Genomic DNA, 11419 nt, shown 5'->3' on the forward strand with positions numbered 1-11419 from the left:
CCCCTGGGCTCTGGGGCGAAGGCCCCCTGCGCTAAGGAGGAGCCCCCTCCGCGCCAGCCCTGGGGCGAGGCCCCCGCGGGCACGGCCGCCCCCGGCGGCGCAGGTGCGCGGCTCGCGGGGCGTGCGAGGCGGCCTCGGCAAGGCGGGCCCCGCTCCCGAGCAGGCTTTGGAGGGCCGTGGGACGGAGGGGTGCCCTCCGTTAAATACGAGCGCCACTGTGTAGCGGGCTGTGTGCTCCTCGGAAGTTCTCGGGGTGGAGAAAGGCGCAGCAGGTAGGCGCTTCGGCTTTTTTTCTCGGTTGGAGGCAGGGCCGTTGTGGAGAAAGGGCGCGGGGTGGTTTGTCCAAGAGACTCTGCTTTAGGAGGAGGGCGTTGCTTCCATGTAAAGACGGTAACATCTTAAATTTTTGTCGTGAGTCCCGTGTATGTCTGCGAAGAGGAAAAATTTCTGGAAATTTTTAGAGGATGTTCGTTCTTAATGCTTCTTGTAGAACATCTGCTTTATAAACTCTTACTGTTCGAATAAAGTGCAGAACACATGAAAGGAACACAGGAGAACACCATTTGACTACTTATTGCTTTATTTTTGTGGAAGCTGCTTATGTTGCTGAAATCTTACAGTATGAAGTAAAGAAAAACCTTAATGGGGGTTCTGCAGTGTGTAATGTGAATCACCTTATATACTTTTTTTGTGTTACTAAATTTGGCTCATAATTGCTTACAGACTTTTTGAGCATTTTAAGTGATATGTTTGTTTGCAAAGATAAGTACAGTAAGGCTACTTTTAAAAACTACTGTTTWARAAAAAAAAAAAGGAAGCAAGTTTTTTTTTTAAAGTATCAACCAGTTTCTCACTCCCCTGAAACTGATTATGCTAGAATATAATCTACAATACTTTTATCACTAAATAATCGTTATTATAATAGATCTCTTAACTTAAAATAACTCCAGACAATTGCAAGGAACTTCAAGCACTTTCATGTGTAGAAAGAAGAGTTGAAATGTGCCTAGTGTGGGCTGTGTAGCAAGTGTCCTAAAATGTATGTATAGACTAAATCTTYCTTTTGAGGGAGACAGCTTGGGTGGTTTTTTGTTTGCTTTTCAGAAAGAATTAGGCTTTTTTTATTTGGTTGGTAGTGTGCTTAGTCCTTTATTGCTTTGGAAACCTCAGTGGTTGAATGCAAATGTTACTGGATATGTGAGCAATAGTAACAGTGCAGAAGATGTTCTTACGGTGTCTTTTGAAGGTGGCAAACTAATACTTCATGTATGTTAGGGTTTTGGTAAGACACTTAAAATGATTCTTTGGAATTTTGTATGAAATTTTCAGTATGTGTAGTGTTGTAGTCATCTCTATTTCATCATATTCTGTGGATATGGATGAACTCTATAGATACATAGAAAAATGCTTTAAATTCCTTAAACTTAAGAATGAATTTTGTCACTGTACTTTCAATTGTTTAATGTTCTTATTTATAAAGTCTAGTGTTACTAGCTTATTTCTAAGCATTTCAAATTCTGATTTTTTTTCTTTAAGTATTGCAGAACTTCTGAAAAAAGTGGGTATTTTTGGAACCTCATGAAACCTTGGGATGTGCAACAAATGGTTGGATATATACATTTTTATCATAATACAGCTCAGTTGGTGTAATATTCCCCCTTCCCCATTAAAATGAGATGTGAAAACTAGAGGGCTAACTTCTGTTGGCCAATGCTTGAGTCATTTGAAGAAACACTTCATAAGTGATCCCTGAACTTTGAGATTTTTGGCTGTGCACCAATTGATGCATTTGTGGATTTCACCTTTCTTGAAATGAAAGTTTTTCTGTTCAGATGTATAACATTTTATGTGAATGTTTCTATGTGAGGACAAAACTATTTTAAGGTACTTCCACTTGAGTCACTTTCTTCCTCAACATTCACAGAATTACAGAGTTGGTCAGGTTGGAAGGGACCTCTGGGGATCATCTAGTCCAACCTCCCTGCACAAGCAGGGTCACCCAGAGCATGTTAGACAGGGTTGCATCCAGGCGGGCCTTGACTATCTCCAGAGAAGGAGACTCCACAACCTCTCTGGGCARCCTGTTCCATTTTACCAATTGCTTGTTCTGCCCACATGACAGAGTTTAACTTGTTTGGTTGTATTGGTGCATCTATTTATGGGTTTGTTCTGCTAAAAAGATACTGAAATAAAAGCCCARGTTGTGGTCTGCTGGCAGAAGAAGTGTGAGAGGCATCTTGCTTATGTAGAAAATGTGCGTGTAGCTATACCGATTGACTCAGAGAAACTTATTCCAGCATCTGTAAAAGCTATATTTTTATGTGGTGATTAGAGAATCTTACTGATTATCTAGGGACTGAGCTGGTATGTTTAGCTGAAGGAAGATACGTTTACAAGAATTAGTTTATTTCTATCTTTTATATTTAATTTGTTCCATTATGTTTTTTCCTAAAGATTTGCCTAAAACAGGAAGTTGCATTGATTTAATTAAGAGGGAGATGTGACATTACTTAAACCATTATGTTTGTGATTAATTTGTGATTAATATCACTAATTTAAGTTTGATTTACATTTTGTTGCCCTGCTTTTAGGGAGAAGCAGACAGATCTAAGCTATTCAAAATATTGTTGCTTTAGATTTTTTTCTATACTTAYAAAATGGTTCATCATTGTGTATGAATTTGACTGTAGGTTGTAGATCAGGTGGTCTTGGAGTAAAAATCTTGGGTTCTGAACAATTATCTGCCCAAAACAATAGTTCATCCTCATCATCCTGTGCACTTTGATATGATACCCCAACAGCAGGAGGAACTTCTCTGGAAAATTTCTCTTCAAGAGCAGCTGTCATTATTAGAAGTAGACTGAACTTGAGTGCATAGTTTGGCAGCCAGCTGGAATGCACTTGTTTGTATATGGAGTTTGGTGATTTTTTTTCTCCATTAAATTGTTAAATGAGCTTTTTTCATTTAAAATGATCTTCAATCAGTGTCTTCTGTTTGGGATGAAGGAATACTTAAGTTTCACAGGAATTCAAAATGAAAGCTGTAAGTGTTGTTTAATATGCTGTCAAACACTAAAAATCTAATAAGTAGAAGAAGCATAAACACCTAACATTTTTATCAAGTTGATAGCTTTTAGACTTCAATTTCCTAATCGTTTGAAGTAATAATTTGATTTTAGTGTTTTTTTCTTTGTTTCTTAAAAATAGGCTCATTTATTTATTGTAAGCTGGTTTTCTGAAAAGCAGTATATACCTTGGCTAGCTACCATTTAAAGGAAGCAATAAATCTAAGCTCTTTTTTTCCCCCTCTATGGTTCTGAATTTTTGGTAGCCAACAAATAAAACAAGTCTGCCTGCAAAATGAATACAATTCTGCTGATGTTGGGAGGTGGTGATTTTGTGTGCCGCATTAATATACATGTGATCCAGATCAGGTGTGGATTTGGAAATACACTTTTGAATTAGCTAAAGAACCCGAGACTGAATTTATGCCAGCTGCAGGAGAACAGACAGTACCCCATTTAGTAGAAAGCCTTCTGGTATGAAGTTAATCATAAGGGATTTTTTTAAAATACATTCAACCTGGCAGTGTGAGTTTATAGGATTAGCATTTTGTCTTGTGGATTGTTGAATTCTTCACCTAATATAGTAAATTCAATGTTCGTTGAATGAAGAAGGCCTTCAGATGTCTTGTAAATTTTTTTAGGACTGGGTCATTGGAGACACTAGGCAAATATATTTGAAGACTGCAGTTACATGTTTTTATTTCAGGATAATGGCATTTACAATTTTAAGTTCAACAGATACTTCTATACACATGATCCACAGAGACACTTTTCTACTTCTGAACTGTCTTGTGATTCATGCTGGAACAGGGGCGTGCCATGTTCTTAAAGCTCTCTCTCTTCTATTCCAAGACAGAGCACTGCTCTTGATCTTTTTCATTGCATTTCTTGTTGCTTAAGGCAGGAACTTCAACAATAATATCCAGTTGTTCTTCTAAATATTCACATCCCAAACATCTTTRTCTGTCTGTTTCTCTTGGATCACTGACTTCTGTCTGCTCAGTCAACTGACTCCCACTGCATACTCAAAGACATTACAAGGCTTACGGAGCTTGTGGCAATTCTGAAAACTTCATTCTCACAAATGTATACTGCATGCCTCAGAGATGTTGACCTCATCTTTATAAATTATGCCAACCTTGATTTCTTAATCTACGAAGTTTCTGACGATAGTTCCTATTTCACCTTCAGAAACAGCTATCTATAGATATTTAGAAAGATCACATTTAAAAGCTATTCTCTGGGATAGAAGTGTTGAATGTAACATGTTCTTCCCTCTCTCCCCCCAACTTTTTTCTGCATAGTCTGCTTAGGGGATTTGTAAAGGGGTTTTGAGATTATAAGAGTTGGACAACAGACCTTTCAAATATCTATACTTTAAAGATTTTCCTGAAAGCTGTCAGTATAATGGCACTTACTTTTTTATGTCCCTGAGTTAGAGACTAAAAACCACTCCAGTAAGATGCTTTTTGGTAAGCAGCTCACTTCATGGTGCCTCAAAAGCACACACACATTCTGTAATATACTAGTTTAATTATTTCTTTCCTACTTTACTCTGGCAGTACAGTTTGTGCTATCGTTTTGCTGATGTTTGCTTCAGTTGTATAGTTTTATATCACTGAGGTGATCTTGTATTTAACACTTCACAAACAGACATTAGCTTATTTTTCAATAACTTCAAGATGACTTAATATGAGAGAGATTCTATATACAAAAATAAACTTCTGGTAAGATATATGAAGAGCAGTAGGAGAATTCAGAACTCTGAAGCTGAGCTGAAAGGATAATAAAGGTATTGAGATCTATTAGACAGGAAAAAGTACCAAAACTCTTTTGCTGGGATGGTTTTGTGTAGTAGAAATGTATGCTTTCGCAGTAAGATTTGAACTCACCTTAAATGCCAAATTTATGTCACACTCCTTATTCATTGATTTGGATTGTAGAAGCAAGGCAAGACTAATTAAGACTTCTTAATGAGAATTGGTGAGGAATGAAGGAATAATATATCATGCTCTATTTTCCATGCTTCCTGCTGCCTGCTCTTAACTCCATTGCAATGTAGTTGTCAGGAGTGTTAGAAATGTGAATTTGGAAAATATTTCACATATTTCAATGATTTTGCCTTTGTAATTTGGAAGGTTTTGTCATTCTGACTTAATGTGGGTTTTTTTAATCTCTYTTTTTTTTTAAAAAAAAAGAAATAATTTATGGTTAAGCTTGTTTTCCTTGAACATGATGTTTTTGTTTGTTCTTTTAAATTTCTCATTGTTCTTTTCAGGATCTTGTCTGATGGAATAGTTGACTTCTAGCATTTAATAATTCTTTAAATAAGAGATGCATTGCTGAACATATAGGCAAATGGATTGCTTTCCTTTCCTGACTTCAGTTAACTGAATAGTCTTTGCAATTTCTGAATAACAATTTCTTGTCTCTTTAGGTATTACCTTACTTGATTATATAATCAAATAGAGATTTTCACAGGTGTCTAGCATATGTTTAGATGAGGGAGATTATAAATATACACACATATAAATTTCAATATTTTATATGCCTATATAAATTGATGCTGAAATTATTCATCATATCCTGTTAATAGTATGCAAATTAATTTTCATGAAGTTACTTGTTTTAAAGGTATCAGCAAAATTAAATGAGTAAGCAGTATTTAGATTTATGAAATAAACTACGTCATTTTGTTTCATGAGTGCTTTTTAAAACTGTAGTATTGTTTGGAGTGTTTAATATACTTAGCTAAGGCTCTTTATTAACTATTTAGTGTAATATAAGAGTATCTAGGCAACCAAAATGGAAAGGAAGTTTTTATGTTTGTTGCCCTAMACTGGTAGCTTTTAAAGAAGAAATCAATGTACTGTAATGAATGATAAAATGTTGGAATTGTGAAGCAGACTTAAATTTTTTTAATTTGTTTTAGAAAGTTTTATTTTTTAAGTACTAATAAGAGGCCCAGCTGTAGGAATCAAATGGCTACATGTATCCCATCCTTCCATCTGTAAAGTTTTCAGTCATCTCCTGCATACCTCTGTTTCACATGGATGAAGCAGTTGTAGTCATTTGGCTCTAATATGAATTCTTACCCATTGCGATTATAAGGAAATTGTGAATCTGTTTTTTTTTTTTTTTTTTTTTTTTTTTTTTTTTTTTTTTTCAGTATAACTAACGAGGTTCTTGCCTGCTTTCTAAACCTGTACTGCAGTGCTGGAAATAAGCAGTGCATGTAGTCTAGCACTGCCTGTAGTCTAACACTGTAATAACATAAACAATTGAGCTATTCTGTGTTGCTAGAAAGGAGTGCTCTTGCAGCACCTGACTGTATGGTTTTGCCCTTTTCTTGGCACCTTTGAACACTTCACTCAGTTTTGTGCTGGTTTAGAAGTCAAATTGACTATCCTTTTCTGAATTGATTTGCTGCTAGTGGTCAGTTGAACTGATATTTCATAATGGTCTGGTGATCAAGGAATAAGGGCATGGTAAGCACTGAATAAAGGCACAGCAGTCAGCAAAAACACGTGCCTGATGCAAATGGATGCTGCGGGTGGGAGGGAAAAAGAGTAGAATGGAATTCTTTCAATTTTTGCCTTTCTCTGTCACAGAYAGCAGTAAAGCTGGATGAGGCATAGTGTGAAATTGTACATTAACAACTGGACCTTACAGGGAAGTTAGGTGTGTTAAGGTCCATTCAAAACCTGCTGATATTTTAAAACATTACTGCTGGACTAAGAGATACTGCCTGTCTTTTTCAAGAAATGTTTTGATTAGAGCACTTGACAAGAAAATGGAGGTATGAGTTTGTTTTTGTTCCAAGTCCACAGGAACTTGAACCTATGGTTCTCCATTCTTCAAAATGCTGTTCTAATTTATAGGTTTTAGTCTCAATGAGGAAGGATGTTTTACTAATTAGCAGTTTGGGTTACTGTCACAAAGAATGCAAGGTAGTAGTAGTAGGCATAACTGCAAGCTCAGTGTCCAAGCTGTGRACTGCAGAGGAGAGTGTTATGTGTTAGTCTTCTAACTAAAACAGTAAGGTTGTACTTTACTGTGAATTAAATACTGTGTAAATGCAGTCTTGGAATGTAACTTTAAAACTTGCTAGAGTTAGAATGTCTTGCAGTAACAGAACTGGGAATAAACAAGACAGTTCTTGATTAAACACAAATCTATGAATACTCAAATGTTATTTTACGTGGGCTTTTTTTTTTTTTTTTTGAATCTTCCTGTGATTTATTATATAGGGATGAACTGAAGCTGCTTTAGGTGTTATCTATTCTTGATGCATCATATTTTTTGAAGCATTTTGGAAGTAGATTTCTCAGCTCTMTGCTGGTTTAATTACTGATCCTTCGTAAATCTGGTAGACTTTTAGCAAAACCATTATCTGCTTTCTAAGCTTTTAAAAGCATTAACAGGGATTCCTTCTAATTGCTTTAGTGGCTCAGTGTTTGCTAGCAAAGGCTGTCACCTAATTCCTAGGTGAGAGACTACTTAAATTATTTTGTCTGTCTGCTTTTCAGGACCATAGGGCCTTTTGTCCTACCTTCTTGTAGTCTGAGGCTAATGAGCTGCTATTTATGTAGGTCTCTTATTCCTCACTTTAGTGCTTGCTAAATGCAACTGTCTGTGTTTGAACTATATCAAAATTTCAGATCATTCGAAGCTTTGTCAATACTGTTTGAGAACAATTGTTAAATACGAAGTCTGTTAAAAGATCAGATTCTTTAGTACTCTTTAACTACAAATACTGTTTTCTTTGTAGGTARTTTTTTGTGGAAAAAAAAATCCATGTGGGTTGCAAAGAATATGATTGTGTACAAATAAATTCTGTTCTGCTAGTTCAAATTGAAATAGTTCTGAAAATGAAAAATATCAACCTAGATGGCTTAATTGAACAYTTCAAAAGCAAACAATGTTGCTTGAAGTCCGTACCATTTTTCAGTGAATTTAGAGTGAATTATAGTGATATGACTTTGTTACTCTCCTTATTTCGTGRATCTTACAGTTCTCAAACTACAAGATCAAAACCCCTATTCAGTTAGGGATGAGTGAACACTAAAAATCTGTGTAAACTCAGATTTATTGCACAAGTTTTACAATAATGGGCTAACTTTTTGTATAGCTCCTATTGCCCTAGTGTAAACTTTCAGGATAGTCATTTATCATTTGCAGATGATGCCTTTGTGTCATGTGACAAGTAGCGCTTTGAAAAAATCAGCTGAGGCTTACAYGAGATCTTTTTTTTGTTTTGAGAGGACTGCATTTACATTGCCTTCTCATTTTTCCAATTGTATTCTGTTATGTAGTAAYATGAGATAGCAGGGACAGTTGGATCTGTCACAATCCTAGATAATACAACAGTAGTGTAGTTCTGAATTGCCGATGTAGTGTGAGCTGAAAATATACTGTGAATTACGAGTTCTTCTGTTGTATGCCTGCATCAGAATAACCTGTGGAAGGTATGCCTCTGTTGCAGTGGGGAATGTTTTAAGTATCTCCAAGTCAGAGATTGATCATCTGTTTAGTAGTAGAAGTCCTCTCATATCTCAACACTGAGCTATAAATATGGCATGTAAAGGTGGTAAGTGTGTCTTCATAGAAAACTAGAAGAGTGGCCATACCTAGTTAGACCGAAGGGTTAAATCTAGCCCAGTGTCCTCTGCAGTGGATAGCAGTATCTGACTATGGAAGAATATAAGAGAGCAAATGTTTTGCAGTCTATATGCAGRGACTTCCTGTGTCAGTGGATATTCCTGATGCTGATTGAAACTTCYCTCACCTTCCTATCTCCCTCAATTTATTTTCTATATACCAAAATTTTATGTAGGTTTATATTTATAAGGACACTTCTTATACATATGGTGATGATATCTATTGTTTTTAGTGTGCAAAAGGCAAAGCATAGCAGTTCAAGTCCAAGAAAATACCTTAGAAATGATTCAGATAATATACTYGATTTTTAATTACATTTTAAGGCAGAATTCTAGTAAAATTGTAAGATGTCTTGAACTCTGAGAYTGAAAAAGGAACCACCCTCCATCCTGAAAGACTGTATATGGATTGGGATGCAGAATACTCTTTTACTGTTGAACTGCAAAGGGGCCTAGTTTATTTGATGTGCTGGCTGTCTGGTCAACTGATGATCTGCTTGACTATTCTAATGCTCAAAAATTACTCTGTGGGGATGTTTATGTGTGTGGTAGGTTGTGGGTGTTTTTCTTGGCTTAATCATTCATCTGAGAAAGTATCAGAAGTATGAGGAGGAAGATGGGCTTTAATCTTAGCACCACGTTACTTCAGGTACCACGAAGGCCCACCAAACGGTCAAGAAAATAAAATTTAGGGCAGTCTGGACTTCTAGGTGTTTYGTAGATATGTTTGGAAGTCTAGACAAGGCATGCTGTAACTCTATTGGCAGAAATTGATGGTTACTTCAGTGGTAAACACCTAAGAGGAAAGGAGATGGTGTCCTCACTGGCAGTGCTCAGCATTTATCTTATATGTTGAGTTGTGTAGAGTAGCTACTTTAAGTAGTGTCATTAATCATAACCTTACATAATACAACTTTCAATTATGTAATATCTATTGTTTCTGAGCAAGTTTTTACCTTTTTTTACTTGCATTTTTACCTAACAAAGTCTTAATTTTTCTTTGTAATCAATTATTTACTGTGGGTAGAATTCCACTAGAAATATTCACAGAAATTTATAAGCTTTGAAATTTGAGCAAATTAGTGAATATTTTAAAGGGYAGCAACATGGAGGCTAGCTGACTAGCCTTGGTACATTTAAGAAGTCAACCAATAATCTTACCAAGCTTGTAGGCATTGGCAAGTTGGATAAATTTGAAGCCACGAATGATTTTCCTTGTTAGTAGTTAGCATACAGTTATCAGATGACAAACTTGATTTCTACATGGATTTCATCTCTGATCATGCATCCATTCTCTTATTTGACAGAAACTAAGCAAGAAATTTATCTCAAAACGTGAGTCTCAGCTTGTAATGGTCCTGGTAGGCTGGGCACTTCAAACAAAGCAACCTGTGCATATACTTTAATTGAAGAAAATGTTTCGGATTCTAATGTATAATGGTATTCTTCATCTTGTAAGACAGTGATTCTATTCTCTTTTTAGAGATACCTTTTTTTAAAGTAGCTTGGGTTCCATGGTACTGTATTTCCTTTTGAATGTTTCACAGATTCTAAAATATGAAACCTGAGATAGTATGGAGGAGGGCATCAGTACAGAGACAATGCATTCATAATATGGGTTAGGAAATAAGCCTGCAGATAATGGTAGTAGAGTCACTACTATACAGCAATAGCTGTACAGCCAGTAACTTGAAATAAGCAGTTGAGGAGAATGTAGATAAAGGAATCATTTTGAAAAGCTAGATTTAATTTGCATTTTTCAGAAGCTGTATGTATAAAAGTACTGTACATAAAATGACACAAAAAAGTCTGCTAGGGTGTTTGCTTATCACATGCATATAATTCTAAGCAAAAAGATTTCATCACGCTTTTATCATAAATAATATTAAACATTATTTGAAATTTTGCTATAGAAGTATGAATCTCAGATAAAGAGGTAAATAGAAAGTTATCTTAAAGTTTGCAGAACGGATCGTGTGTTCTGCTTGCTTCATCGTAACCATTGTTCTTAGGGCTTTTCAGTATAACCTGTGGAACTCAAATGCACGCTTTTTCATTACTTTTTCATTACATTTTTCATTGCTACATCATCATTTCAATACTAAACTCTGATTTTTTTTTTTTTATTACTTATGTATTTACAACTGCAGTAGTCTAGATATTGAGGAAATTTAAAGCAATTTACATTAAGTTCATTAGAGGTCTAGACCTGGATAAATACATACGAAATTGTAACTTAGGTTACTGTATAGTTGCTTTTTGAGATTGGTTTTTGAGATAGCATTTTATATAAAAATTTCTTAAAATAGTGCTTAGGACATAATATTATTGACTATATTTTATAATGTACTGTTGATTTCAAAGATTTACTTAGAATAGTATTGAAGACCTAAGAAAGAAAAAATTAGTTTCTGGTTTTGTTAGGGACTTTACGAAAGTGACAGTGAGTTGCAGAATTGCTTCTAAGCTAGAAATAAGCCAGTGTTCAGCTACTGCAACCCTAGAATTATCTCAGATCTTTCATCTGAGTCAGTGTTGTAATTTTATAATCTGTCACTCCTGTGGTTTCAACCAGTGATGATGTAATCTGGAACTSACACTCATTAGTGCATACTTGAGTTTATTCCAGGTATTAGTCACACAACTTAATTCAAAGTTTCCTGATTTGTTCGAACTTCGGCAGTTAAGGAACTG

At 35.6% G+C, this 11419-nt stretch overlaps 1 protein-coding gene across 1 annotated transcript in view; it reads left to right on the forward strand.

The window, feature by feature from the left end:
• Positions 1 to 249: 249 nt before the first annotated feature.
• GNAI1 (G protein subunit alpha i1) overlaps positions 250 to 11419 on the forward strand; it is a 32421-nt gene continuing 21251 nt past the window's right edge. Inside the window, exon 1 of the mRNA XM_085298819.1 lies at positions 250 to 272. The gene's annotated coding sequence lies outside the window, so the exon portion shown is untranslated. The remainder of the gene's footprint in view (positions 273 to 11419) is intronic.

This window comes from Rhea americana, unplaced genomic scaffold (assembly GCF_003343005.1).
Source record: "Rhea americana isolate MKP2758 unplaced genomic scaffold, rheAme1 scaffold_1, whole genome shotgun sequence".
Lineage (NCBI taxonomy): Eukaryota > Metazoa > Chordata > Aves > Rheiformes > Rheidae > Rhea > Rhea americana.